This window comes from Falco punctatus, assembly GCF_963210335.1.
Source record: "Falco punctatus genome assembly, chromosome: 5".
NCBI lineage: Eukaryota > Metazoa > Chordata > Aves > Falconiformes > Falconidae > Falco > Falco punctatus.
In genome coordinates this window covers 88,945,614-88,960,182 of record NC_137584.1, presented here as the reverse complement: position 1 = coordinate 88,960,182, position 14,569 = coordinate 88,945,614, and the positions used below count along the sequence as shown (strand labels likewise).

The following is a 14,569-nucleotide window of genomic DNA, read 5'->3' as shown; positions in this document are numbered from 1 at the left end:
GTAGGTGTCATGGTTTGCTTTAGCACCCAAGTCGTGGTTGTGGTGTTATGTTCGGAATTACATCCCCATGGCTTGTGGGGACCTGTTGGCTCCCAGAAGCTCGAGCTGGGGCTCCAGCAGTGAAGCAGCAAAGGGGGGTACAGTTCCCAGGGGAGCTGCAGGGACCTGTTGGCATTGAACAAGGAGACAGGGTGGAAGATGAGTAGGAAGCAAAAGGCGGCGAGAGTTCAAGTTCTTACTGCAGAATGGGTCACCTAAAAATGCCACACGTAAAACATGACACCCAGCTCACCACCGGTCCTTGCCACTGCTCCATCTGCTGTTGGGGCATCCATTTAATATGAGAATTTGGGGGGTGTTGCTGTGGTGGGAAGAGCCTTCCTCCTTGTTAGCTTTCGGTGTCAGCAATGGCACTGAGAAACCTGACCACCTATGTGTTTGTTTGCATTCGTCGTGCATTATAGAATTAGATTTTTTTTAAGTATTATTTTCTGCATGCCTTTTTATTCAGTTGGGGGGACACAACACCCCATGCAGATTTATTTGCCAAGCTATCAAAGTGCAGTTTGAGGTGCCTACGACAGCCTTTGCTGGACGAACCGCTCTCAACCACCCCGTTCCTCGCGAAGCCATGGGAAACAAAAGAAGCTGACGACAGGGGAAGCCCCAACTCCGACAATAAAAATATGTCAGCATGAAAATGGTTAATGGTGAGTATTATAGCTTCAAAAGAGCCCATTGGCTACCCCTAAAGGATGCCCTGCAATTGTTAAACTCATCAGATGCAACTACCCCTCCTCAGCTAGCCCTTACATTTGTCTGGCTAACAGTAAAAAAAATACTATAATAAATCGGTAACATATGTTGCCAGACAAGAATAAGTGATATAAATAAAGAGTCAAGAGACATAGCCCCTCAAGAACAATGTGTAAAGATTTAAACTTTCAATGTATTAGTTAAGCTAGGAACATTTTAGGAGAAACTTGAAAGTGGTGTACTGTTTGTTTATATCATTCCTTCTCTTTTTTTTTTTTTTTCTTATTCCTTTTTTTTTTTCCTTTTTTCTCCTCAGATTGCATTTTAAATCAAAATGCTCTCCATGACTGACTGCTTTGCAGCACTAGGGTAAGTCCCATTTTTCCACAGCTTAAACAAAAAATATGTCTAAGAAATCTACGCTGGAAAAGCATTTTGTTGGGTTTTGGTTTAGGAAATAAACATGATGTTGTTGGGAAGACGGCCTCTTTTCCCGTGCCCCCCCCCCCCCCCCCCCCTTCTTTGGTTGTTTTTGTTTTTTTTTTTTTTAAATCCAAATATATGAAATTGTGCATTTGCAAACAGAGCTACTGTCAGGAAAGCCAATTCTTCGTGAAGGTGACAAGTCTCCAAACTTGTAATAAATTAGCAGCAGCAGTATTAAAAAAGAAAGTATAAACCAAAATATGCTTTGAGACTTGGCTGGATATTTTATTTATCTTTTCCTTTTATTGAGACATCCTTTGAAAAATGGCATAAAATAAATAGTTTTACAAAGCGACAATATAATCAATCTCTAAACGAGAAAATAAATCAAGGATTTCATTAACTGCTGGTAGCCAGTTTAAATTGTAGTCTTGTCCATAATGTCTATCTATCTATGTATGTCCAAGTTATATTAAAAACCTTTAAATGGCTTTGTAATATCAGCTACATCTAGCTATTATAATAATTAATGATACTGTTTTATAAATCAATATATGTATTCTTGATAAATTCATATCCAGTTAATGGTGTAATTTAAATAAAAAATTAATGTAATAAAGGACATACTGGAATAGTCAGGAAATCTTTAAAGGTTAAGAGGCAAATTTGTCTAAATTCTTTTCTTTGTACCTATTTTTTGAGAAAGCCTCCATTGAAATGCAGCTGATTGCAGGCTGGCTCCTCGGATCGCACTCTTGCCATTAGTTTTGTATTAACAGTGCTCGGTGAGATTTTGCAGCCGGAGGAAAGGGGAAAGCTCCTCCAGCAAAATGAATACTTTCCTCCCTGGTTTCTCATCCTGCTGCAAAACTGGGGAGAAAAAAAACTAATAAAAAAAATCATTCCAATGTTTGGACAGAAAGAGAAATAGTAAAAATACCCTTTTTTTTTATCATTCCCTATTGATTCCATATTTGTATGATTACAAATAGAAGGATATTTTTGCTCATTCTATACAGAGTGTCATTAAAAAAGGTAAAATATGAATATTTTTTTCCAGGCATGAAGTGCATTCAGAGGACTGTGAAAACCCTGCAGACTGTTCAGTGTAATAAAAAGCTGTTCTTTATCTCTTGTTTTAAATACAGTTAATCCCGTTTATTCAGCAAACACATCCAAGAGCAACTTGCAGGGGGGAGGAAAAAAAAAAGGGAAAAAGCTGGAAATTGCCTTTTTGTATTTGCAGTGGTGAGAAACCGTGGCTCTGTTCCTTTGCTTTTATTTATAGTCAGTAACCACAAAATGTGTATCTAACAATAACAGGGGATTTTAATAGGCAATATTAATTGTTCTTCCCCTAACTTTTGATCTTAAATGTTTCAAACAAAGCCTGCTGACTGTTTATACACCAAATCTGTTTAAAGAATATCTTTTTGAAATGATGCAAAACACGACGCTTTGTCATCTGTACTGACACGGTACAGAAATGTCATTTTAATCCATTGAGAGATTTTTTTTTTTTTTGGGGGTGTGTGTGTATGTTAGGTTTTTTTCCCCTGAACATTGCTCTGCCTTATTTAGAGCAGCAGCGATCTGCGCAGTTTCTTTTGACACTGATGGGTATTTCAAACCTCTTACGCTGAGGGGAGGGAGGGAGAAAAAGGAATGTGCTGCCAGTCACTGCGGCGATCCGGCTCCAGAAGCCACCGCTTATTTGCTAAAAGTTTACATTTCAAATGAACTTGAAATGTAAAGGTGGGTTATCTCAGTGCTGGGGCTGCGTTATGGAAGGAGGGAGAAAGAAAATCCGGGGGGGACGACGACACCCGTGTGTCAGAGCTTACCCCCGTAGCAGTGATATAGACATTTAAAACCTATTTTGTTTTTTGCTGCAGCTAGGAGCAGGAGATACACAGCCGTTTCTAGGAGGCTTAATTTAGGCTTTATAGGAAAAACATCAAACACAGCTTACAGTAACAGGCCAAAATACATTACACGTTTTAAATATCTTCATTTGGAAACGCGCGTTATTCCCCCCCCCTCCCCGCCCCCCGCCTTTCCCCTGGGATCGCTAATGTGCCTCTCCCCAGACAAAGCAAGGACAAGCCCCATCCTTAAAAATTATCTGCCTTACAGATCACATTCCCAGGCATGTTCCCCGCTTTTTATTACCACGGATAACCTCTTAATGCTATCACAATTTTATACTTGTTAAGTGGACATCTTCCGTATATTTAACGGCAAACAAAGTGACTTCATTTCGGGGGGTGGGAGGAAGGAGAAATGCTTCGGGATGATTAGAAACATAAGTTCCTATCTTCTGTCACACCAGCCTATCAATTATTCAAAACCCTACTAAATTTAGATGTCTGGTCCTAAAACGTTGTTTGCACTCGTTCCCTGGGAAGATGGAGGCAGCTGATAATTTGGCTAAATTATGCGTTTGAGCCCAATGGTTACAAATGAAAGACTTGGATTCGGCAGATTTATTCGCTGCTGCTGAAATTTCTCGGTGGCAACAATTGGGACCGATTCCTTCAGGGAGCAAACTGAGGGGCAAGGTGGTGCCCGCAGGTATTGACGTGGACCAAACCGCATCCTTACGGCTGATAAAGTGATGCATAGGTGACTTGGTGGGAGGTTTTGCCAGTCAGATGGGGACCGGCTACGGGGGGTGAAGGGCCTGGAGCAGCCCCCAAGGTGCTGTGTGCCCCAGGTAGTCACTACCTGAGGGTAAAGACCAATGAAGGGGACATGATTGCGATTAGAAGGCGGCTGTGAGGGATGCGGGGTGGAGGAGGCCAGGTTGGGCAGGGTGTAACGTGCTCACCCCAAACACGTGCTTCAGGCATCCCTCAGCTGCTGCCGTGGTGTAAAATGGGGTATTTCTCAGCTGTGTCAAGGTGTGAGGGGCAGCAAGTCTCCGCTGAGCATGGGCATCCTTCTGTGTACACCAGCTGCAGGACATGAAGGGGGAGTTTTTGTAATTTTTAAAAAAATTATTTATTTTTTAAAAAATAGATAGGCTCTGACAAATAACACTGCCTCTTCGCAAAGCCTCGTTAGCAGCGGTCCTTTGCCGCAACAAACAAACCTCCGCTTGGTTTATCAGTGGCAGAACCTCCTTTCCTAGAGGAAATAATATTTTTGGTGAAGATAATTTGGCTGATATTGCAACAGCTCAGGGGGGACAAAGAGCTGCAGGCTCTGTAGCAGCGCAGAGGCATGCCTCCTGTGCATGGGGCATCACCGGCTGCTGCGCCGGGGTGGGCGTTCGTGGTGCTGGGCACCAAAGCAAGAGCAGAAGAGCTGAAAGAAATGCTGCTGACTAGGAGAAATAAAAAAAATCAAAAAGCAAATAAAATCCACCCAACAGAAACACCGCACTTTCTCTTGCAATGACAGTCGGTAATTGCTGAAACACGGACAGCCTTAGGGGGAAAAAAAAATAATAAAGAATTTAATGTATATATATATTTAGAAACTAAAACATTCCAGGCAAACAGAAAGCAAATTGCAAAAGCCCCGGTGTTGTCGTGTCCGTCCCCACCATCCCCTCCCCGTGCTGCCTCCGAAGCCGCACCGCTGAGAAAGGTATTCCCATTTTCACAACTCTGGCATCAAGGCAGGCAAGCGGGGATGGGGAGGGGGGGAAAAAAGAAAACCCAAAAAACCCCAAAACAAAGGACATGCTAGCGCTTTCATTTATTTTGATAATCCTCCTCCTGCTCCAGAGCGTTTTGCTGTCTTTGTCAAAGTGAATGACAACAATTTGGCCAACTCTCTCTGAGCTGCACTCAACAGTGACAGGCAAATTATCAGAGGCCCTGCACTCCTTATTATCAGAGGAGAAGTCATCAGGAGGACGTGCGGAGGATCCCTCTCCCCTGTCACTATTTGTCAGTGGGACAAGGGCCACTGCTATGGGTAGCTGACAGGTAATTTCAACAATAACAATTACTCCTATTACTGGTGTCATAAACAATTCGCCCAAGGCATGACAATAGCAAAGCTTTATAATTCAATGCCATATAAATAAATGCCAGCAGGTAACAAGTAATTTAGCTCCAATCAGGCCTTGGCCCTGGCATTAATATTGTTATTGCAAGAAAATGGAAAATTGAAAAAATTCAATATGTTAATGAATTAAGAGGGGTGCAAAGGCTAAGGGAGGGGAGGAGTGACGCAGGGTGGGGAGATTAAAAAGACCCGCAAACCAAAAGCAAAAGAAACAAAATCACGCTTTCCGAACCGGCACAATACTTGCGTTCATACAACCTTGTAACTAGTTTTTGATATAAAACCTGGCCTTCCTATGTTGCCTTTCAGGTCAGGGCAAAGCGCACACAGGAACCTCAGTCCCACTCCATGCCCCCACGTACCACGCTGCGAACAACGTGCATGGAAAAACCAAGCCGAATTTAATGGCTTTATTATAAACAGAATCGTACCTGAAATGTTATGCAAGGCATGGATTTAACAAAGGTTAAAGGTTTATTTGCAACTCCATCGCTTTATTGTCCACTTCTTGCATTCCTTTAATCTTTTTTAAACAAGCTCTGTTAAATCATTGATTCTTTATTTATCAAGAAGAAGGATTTTATTGTACTTTCTTCTCTCCCCAAATGCCCTTCATAGGCCACAACACCCCCAGCCCTCCTATGAAAATGACAATCGGCAGCAAACGAGCTGGAGTCCAATATCTCCAAGTCCAACTTCTTGATCAACTCAATTTGCAATTTTACTATTTGTCCAGCAAGACAATGTGGCATCAGGCTGACAGCAGTAAAAGAATTTGAAAATCTCTAATTAGGAGAGCTGCGGAGCAATTAACACATGTCAAATTTCACTTCATCAAGTGCCACTCTAATTTTCCCACTAAAAATTAATGGACTTTTTTTTTTTTTTTTGGTGTGTGTGTGTGTGTGTGTGTGTGTGTGTGTGTGTCCCCTCAAGGCAATGTTGATTCAAATCTGCTCAAGATGCAGCGTTGCACAGCTAAGCATCTTCTTGATTACAACCCGCCACACTTCTAACTGCTTTCATTCTCACTGCCACAGATACTTTGTCAACAGTCAAATTACGCCATGCTGATAACAATGCATAATGGTCTTCCTCAAAGGAGGCTCCTGTCATGGAGCAGCCTTTCATAAAAACCAGCCGGGTTCTTCTCCGGGAAATAGATCTGGCTGAAAAAGAATGAAGTTTTTGTGGTTTCGACATTGGTTGCAATGTAATTTTTTTGTCTTTTTTTTTTTTTTTTTCTTTCTCCTTCTCCCCCTCACACAGCAATTTATTTATTTTTGAGCTCATCTGAAATTATGGCAGGGAACTGTTTGAAGAGCTATACAGAATGGAAAATATTTATAGTCACTGTTTGTACAGGCTTTGCTTAACCACTTTGCTCCGAGACATTTTCAAGAGCAACATCCTCCTTCCAATACCGCTCATTTCTTTTTTTTTTTTTTTCTTCTTTCTTTTTTTCTTTTTCCTTAAGGTACAGGGCAGCATCCCGCACTCTTTGCATAAGCACAAGCCCCACTGACGTCAATGGGAGTTTTGCCGGAGCGAGGGCTGCGCGCCTTGGCCCGCTGCTATAAACACGTTGGGACTTTCTCTTTTAATGGATGGTATTTAGATTCTGCACGGGGCTTGTTTAACATGCACGTTTGCCAGAGTCCTCAAACATCACGGGGCACACAAGACAAATTGCCTTTTTGTCAGAGCAGCGTGGAGGGCAGGAAAAAAGCACTGAGCTATCCCAGCTCGGTTTTACCTCCCTGCTCCCCCCCCCCGCCACCCCCCTCCACCCCTTTTTCTGGGAGATCAATAACAGCAAAAGCCAGAGGGTGTTGTGGGGCAGGATTTCCAACAAGTAGAAGTGGAATTAATAAGGATAACATACTTCAAAGATACATATATATATGTATATATACACGCATATATATTTTGCCTTAAGTTTCAGAGTTTACATACAGTTGCCTGCACAGAGGCTTGGGGAGAAGGGGGGCTAGTGCACGCAGCCCTGTCGCAGGGCTCACCGCCGCTAACCACACCGGTGATACGCGCAGGGCACTTACAGCTCGGCGTGCGCGGCTGCATGTGCTATAAAACAAAGCCAAAAAACACACGTTGCCTTTGATCTGAGCCATCTTTCCATCAATAACTTCTTTCTCGCCACAGATAGATGCCTGGTGTTGCAGCGCCAGGTAACGCGGGCCCTGCTCCACCCGATCCTGCCCTACATCCTCCCCCTTCACATCCACCCCCTCCCCTCCGGGCATTAACATTTTGCAATTAACTCTCTCTGGCATATTTAGAAATGTGAGGTTTGGGGTATTTGGTGACTGAAGTCTGGATGTTCCCCTCTTTGTGTCCTCCAGCTGGAATGGAGAAACGAGCCTCCCTCTAACGAGACACGCGGTCCTCGAGCATCCCCAGACCGACTGCACGGCGGCCGCTGGGCCTGCAGGTCAATACACATGTAAGTGTGCTTTTTTTTTTTTTTTTTCCCATGTCCTTCCCTAAGCTTTAAAAATCATAGTGCTGCTTTTAAACAAAGCAGAGATTATATACTTTGCCTCAATACCCCCCTCGGTTTTGGGTTTTTTTTTGGTGTGTGGGGGAGGGGACATCAGAAAAATGCCGTCATAAAAATAATAGGCAAGGCTGTAATTTAAAGACAGAAAGAAAGAAAAATGTGATTATATAACACATCCTGCAGTAATCAATTTTACCTCCAATATCTGCTTTTGTTTTCAAAATGCTAAATAAACAATACATAATGCATCCCTCATCAGCCAAAACCATGAGGGCTCTGTGCTCAAATAACAGGAAACATATTCAATTTTCCTAACAGAAGACAGTTCATTAAGCTGTGCCACATCAAATAAAACTTTAATTTCTCCAGCATCAGAGTCGCAATGAAAGCAATTGAGGAAGATGAGCCATATGGTACTTCTATCAGCAAACACATATTGCTCATTCCCCCAAAGTTTTCTAATTCTGCTCCCCAGACCTGTGTAATATAGATAATGTGCTCTGAGCGCAGCAACCATGAGCTATCTGGTGTACACTTCTAATACTGTATTTAATGGGAAATAATGAATCATAAAAGCCTGCAGAAGACGGCTTTTGCTAACCTAAATCTCAGCTGTAATTTCATTGTTCTGTGCCTAAGATGCTGTTTGCCCTTTTCAAACAACAGCAGTTGAACATAATTATGCTGCTACAAACCTGGGCTGCAAAAAGCAAGCCTTCCTAATATAACCAAGTTTTTATTAACTCTTGAAATCCTGAGCTTGGGGCAACTGCAGGCAGAGAGCTGGCTGGCAGGTTTTAGGGTTCATTAAAGCACACATATGCCTACAGCCCGGTTTCCAGCACGTAGCCCCACAAATTAAATTGATGGCTCTCACATCGGGCCAAAAAAGCAACAGGAGAAGCCTATGAAAAATTAGGAAATCTTCTCGACATCGGGAAATCCGACACTTGTCTGCTCTAACATCTTTAAGTGCCAAAGCCGTATAACCTAGTAAGAGGGGGATTTTTCTTTTTTAAAAAGGTAAGTCTATTTTTCTTCTTGCCAGATGTAAAAATTGCAATTACTGCCTTGAGTAAAGGGCCCTCTAAACTTTATGGTGTTTATCCTCCGTTTATAAATCCATAATGATCTATTTAATGATATCATCAGGTTAGAAGTTAAACAGTACTGTATTTTCTCTCCCTTTTTCTCCTCTGCCTCTTAGAAAGTAACCTGTGTCTTTCCGACAGAGGGTCGGGGTTGTGTTCTGAAGAAGCCTGTAGGTAAGAGACATCCCGGTATTCGCACAGGAGGATGCATAAGGCAGAGACGAGAATATAAAGGTATTATTTTGACATGACGAGCTCTGCTTGGAAAATGTCTTCAACTCATCCGAAGTAAGCCTCTCCCCACCCCACCCCCCCCAAAAAAAAAATAAAAAAAATTAGGGAGCTAATTTAAAACATTGTCTAGATATGCTACTTATACATATTGAAAACATATTTTAGTGGCTGTGTTTGTTTTGGCAATATATGAACCAAAAAACCTCAATTAAATTAAAAAGAGTGACTTTTAAAAGTTAGAGATTGCCTTTTAAAAGCTTATTAAAATCAGCATGTTAGATGTCTGTCTTTGAATTAGCTCAGAGGCTTGATTGCTTTCATTAAAGCTGCCTGTTTGGGTGTTGCTTGGTGAATGTTCAAGTCTGTTTTTCTCCCCCCTTCTCCCCCCCGCCCCGAGCTGCTCCTTGCTACTTGTCAACTTGGATTTTCCCTCCAAATTTGAAAGCAAAACTCCAATTATATTTTTTTTTTAGAGAAGCAACAGCCACCCCCCTTGCAAAGCATCACAACAAAAACCGTCAGCAACCCGAGCCGGAGAGAGACCAACAGGTAAAAAAAAAATAATTAAAAAATCGCTAAAAAAAATATACCAAGACACCCCCAAAACACCCACCCTGACCAAACCAACCCCCCCAAAAACCCCACCCCAAGCCACCCAAAAAAACCCCAAGCCATCACATTGCTCATAGCCCATGAATGCCTTAAAAACAAATGTTTAAACAGTTGTTTTTTTTGGTTTTTTTTTTGAAGCTGCGGCAGAAAACCTCTGCATGCTCCAATGGGTTACAATAACAATGCTCTATTGCAATGTAAAACAAGCTGGAGGAGAAAAAGGTGCTTTTTGTTACCATTTTATCAAAGCTGTTCATCTTCTAGCTGCAGGCAGCATTTTGCTGGAATTGCAGATATTTCTCTGTCCGGGCTCCTTTGTTTGTGCATCTCATTTGCATATATTTATCTCCAGCTGAGGGTGCTTTCAGCTCATTAAGGCCTCCCCTCGCATTATTTCATAAGCCAGCTGCTAGGAGGGATTTCACCTGTGGTGACTGAGAAAAGAGGGGTGAAAAAACCAAATTCTTCATAAAAAAAAACCCCACCACCAACCAACAAAAAAACACCCAACAAAAAAAAAACCAACAACCAAGGAAATCTTCTGACTCTCTTCCCCTATAAATGGGCACCATTTGTGTTAAACAGCCTCTTGTCATGATAGATGCCTCCTGGGGTCAGGGGGGAAAGTTGATTTGAAGGTCAGCAGTAAAACAACAGACAAACCAGACGCCAAACTGGTTCCTTAGCTGTCGGTGGGAGCAGCGGTACAACCAGGTCTTGAACCTTTTTCAACCTCTAATAAAACAGGGGAAGAATCTGAAGTGGAGTAACCAGGCCCCAGAGGAGAAAAAAAAAAAAAAAAAAAAAAAAAATCCCCCACCACAAATAATATCAATATCGAGCAGTAACGGGAAACAACGGGGCAGCTCTCGGCGTTACGGGCACGCCGCTATTGTTTCAAGAGCCAGGGAATTAATTCCACTTATTTATTTAAGGCGTGTCAACTCGCTGCCTAAACCTGTTTCGGTGTCAAGATGAATAAAACTTTTATGGCTCATAAAATAGAGCCATTCATCTCAATGGTCTTTGTGGTGCCTGGGTTGTGTTGTGGGTTTTTTTTTTTTTTTCCTTTTTTTTTTTCCCCCTTCTCCTCCTGGCAGGCTGAGCTGGGCCGAATTCTCGGCGTCTTGGCGCTACCACCTTGCTCGTAGGAGCAAAAAAAAGAAAAAAAAAATTTGGATGGGACATGGCAAGCTAAACTTTTGGGTTTGATTACAGATGGTAAACGTTAATTCATCATAATCACACGCAACGCCCCCCCTCCTTTAGCCCCATCCTAAAATCTACAATGAATTTACGTCATCTATATGGAGCTTTGGACCAACAGGTAATATAATACAATAAAGTGTGCTTTTTATCAGGAAAAAAAAAATATCCCATTAATTATAGTTCATGACTACTCTAAACCAAATGTTCAAATAGTAGTTGGAAATGATGCATAAAATCTCAGCATGTTCTGATAGGTTATAGAGTCAGTGGTTTATTGCAATGTAAAACAAGCCACAGGAAGAGAGGGTGGTTTTGTTTACCATTTTCATCAAAGCTGTTCATCATGTTGATATACTTATGCTATATCGTGACCCCTACATACGTTGCATTTCATTTATTTATTTTCCAGGTTGTTGCCACTTTTGCTGCCTTCGCCTCAGAGGAGGCGAGTAATGTTGCAGCCCCTCAGAAATACGTCTCTTATGCCCCGAATTTCTGCTGACCAACCAACCGGTAGATACAGACGTAAGGAGTATTTATTATTGTCGAGTAAGGTTTTCTTTTTACTTAATCTGAGGCAATTAGTACCTGAATAAACACAGGCCAAGTCATCTACCTCCTCAAAAGGTAATTAGACTTGAAAAGCGCTGCTTGGCTGTACCCAAGCAAACCACATCTCTGATCAAAAAGCTTTGGAGATTCATCCCTATTCCCTTTTGCCCCAGAAAACCTTGTCTAAAATCCCTCTAACTTTGGATTTCTCCCCCCGCCAAACCCGGTTGCCGCTCTCTCCCCCGCCCCTCCCCTCCCCAAATCTTTAACCCTGCTTCTCATTTTTCTTTGCCCCTAATCTAATCGCTAATTCCTTGGCTTGGCCAAATAGTTAAAAATGTGAAGTGCTGCTCGCGGTTCCTGCCGCCTCCCCCTCGTATCTGTCTCTGTTTATGGAACGGGCCCTGGTTTCCTCCTGCTCGCCTTCAGCTGGAGGTCTGCAGGTCAGGAGACTGTAAATACACACCGCGCTGCCCTGGCCCATAAATCTGAGCAAAGGGCAGCCTTATATATTCAGATAAGGGATGCTGGGGGGAGAAACAAAAATGGGAGAAGGGGACAGGCGGGCTCGGTGGCAGAGGAGGCGCTTTGCTGGGGACAAACCCCACGGTGCCGGCAGGGCGGAGGGGGAAAAGCGCCTGCTGCCGCGCAGGATGTGCCAGCCAGAGATGAATCTGAAAAATGTTTGCCCTTCTCACACCCCGCCTTGTTTATATATAAATCATTGCAAAATGCATTTTATTACCTTTGGGGCAACGAAATTAAACAAGAGATTTCAATGGCTTTCTCTCCTCCAGACCTTTGTTGGTCTATTTTCTCCCCCCCCCCCCCATTTTATTTCCAGCACCTCCGAAGCTTTCAAGGGAACAGTCCCCCCTGTTATTGCTTCTCAGTTCCAAGGTCTTAGAATAAATAACATTGTTATTACTCACTTCACCAATTTCCAAGAAGAAATATTGCTGCAGCAAATGCGAGCAGCACTAATATTTGCAAAGTGATAAATGGATTGTTACATACCTTCCCGTCTGTGTGGCCTCCAGCCATCCTCCGGCCGGCTACATCCCTCCTTGGGGCAGAGGGAGGGTGCCTTTGAACTTAGCGGGGTCCAGACACTTTGTGCCTCGCACCAGAGCCTGCCCCCAGCCCCCTCCCTTGCCCTTGGATGGAGAGAGAATTTTCAATGGCAGGACCACAGGACGGGGGAGAGCAGGAGCCGCATACCGGCACCCAGCAGCCCAGTGAGGATGCTTTTGGCATTCTGGTTTGGTGGGTGGTGTTGGCGCTGGGTGCTGCAGGCAGAGGGGTGAGAGGGTTGGGGTGCCCTTGCGGCACTGCAGCTGCCCCCTGCCCTCCCCAGCCCTGGCCAGCGCTGGCACGGCCACTCCGCCGCGGGGTACCACGTCCCCTGTGTCACAGCGAGATCACCTACCCTCCTCCAGCTGCAGGCGACGAGCAAAGCGGGCAGAAAAAGGCTTGTGGAGGAGAAAAATTTTTTTTCATATTGCCCCCACTCTGTTCCCAAAAATCCCCGCTGCCTGAATGGAACCACAGTGAATAGCTGCGGTGGCAGGGGTACAGATGCCTGGTGTGGCGAAAACTGGAAGGATGTATTCCCTGCCACCACTGCCCTTGCTGTTCATTAAATCTCATTAATTCTCATGAAATTCCCAGCAAACTTTCTTAACCAAAGCTGAGGTTGGGGAGGTGCTGAGGCAGGGAGAAGTCTGCTGGCCTTCTCACCCCAAACCTGGTGGCTCACTGCATCATTTCTGAGCTTCAAAAGAGGTGGCAATCAGGAAATTCACACTTGAATAATTAAAAAACAATGAAATTGTGGATTTCTTTTTTAATTAGCAGTTTTATCTAGCTCTAAGACATGGTTTGGGCTTCTTAATTTTATTTAAAACAAAACCCCCAAATCAAATTATTCCTGGGACGTGAGTCATGCTGAAAACCGCTCTGAATGTGTGGTAATTAAAAACAAAGCAAAACATTTTGCTTCGGGCCCACAAAGAGCAACCTGCTGATGTTTCGTAGGCCAAGCCTGTTGTGTTTCCAGTCCATGGCCAACGGGAGAGGGGCTGGGAGGGTTTGGTTGGTCGGTTGGAATTCCTCGGCTGGGACTAGCACCTCCACCTGAGGTTATCCAGGCACCGCAGGTGATGTAAAGGTTTGCTCTGCCTGCACAGGGCACAACTGAGCTGCTCCGGGAGCATCGTCCCCATCCCCCAGTGCTGGTGCAGCATCATCTGTGTGGCTGGGGTACCACCAGGAGAAAGGGGTGCCAGCATCCTGCATCACGCCGCTCCTCCTGGCCTTTTCTCCCTGTACTGCCCCTGTACTTCGCAGGGGGCTGGCAGAAGCCCTAGGAGAGACTCCCTGGTGTGTGCAGGTCTCACGTGGAGGTTAAACCCAGCGTTATCAGCATCTATGTGGTGCCAGCTTGAGATGGGAGGAGGTGAAAGCTGTGTGTGAAGGGTTCAGCAGCCTGGGGGGGGAGGGGCTGGCACAGCCTGGCAGTGCCTGTGCCCAAGGGGATGGGGACAGTGGTAGGCTGAAAGGCTGGGGCTGTATATTTGGTTGTTCTTTTCCTAATACCTTGATCCATAAAGGAAAGAACAGAACTCCAGGATCGCAGAAAAAGAACCACCCAGAAACTGTGGGCACTGGTATGGAAGGGTCGATCAGAAGAGATGGCAAAAATACATCTGCCAGTTTTTCCTCCTGACCAAGGTAAATACCATCTTTTCTTTCTTTAGAAGATGAGAAAAACTGAAAGGAAGGCCGTAAGTTCCAGATAAGGATAGAAAGTCCTTTGGGGTGGGTTTTCCTGCAAAATATAAGCAGTTCAATAGTATTATAGAAAAAGTGATAGTTTGTGTTGGTTTCTAATCAAGAAATATACAAATTTTCCATAAACCCCTCTCATAAATGTATATATCCATGTGTATATTTACACAGCTGTAATATATGTAATTATATACAATTATATGTATAATACATAATAATATATGTAATACATGTAATTATATGTACATGTCTGTGTGCATACAGACATACATATGTATGTGTGCACATAAGTACATGCGTACTTATGTATATGTAGTTGTGTATCTATAGTTATTGCCTACTTATAGCTGTACAAAGG

The 14,569-nt window shown here is 43.6% G+C and overlaps 1 long non-coding RNA gene across 18 annotated transcripts in view; it reads left to right on the top strand.

The window, feature by feature from the left end:
• Positions 1 to 14,569, top strand: part of LOC308064210 — a 72,240-nt gene that overhangs the window by 51,616 nt on the left and 6,055 nt on the right. For 9 of the 18 annotated variants that reach the window (XR_013928291.1, XR_013928293.1, XR_013928298.1 and 6 more), the window contains 6 exons: positions 512 to 710; positions 1,073 to 1,125; positions 6,680 to 6,812; positions 7,566 to 7,666; positions 8,931 to 9,597; positions 11,279 to 14,154. This is a non-coding gene — a long non-coding RNA (uncharacterized lncRNA). Of the gene's footprint in view, positions 1 to 511; positions 711 to 1,072; positions 1,126 to 2,242; positions 2,291 to 5,511; positions 6,813 to 7,565; positions 7,667 to 8,930; positions 9,883 to 11,278; positions 14,155 to 14,569 lie in introns of all 18 variants that reach the window. The other 9 variants (XR_013928296.1, XR_013928297.1, XR_013928303.1 and 6 more) reach the window with 9 other exon arrangements.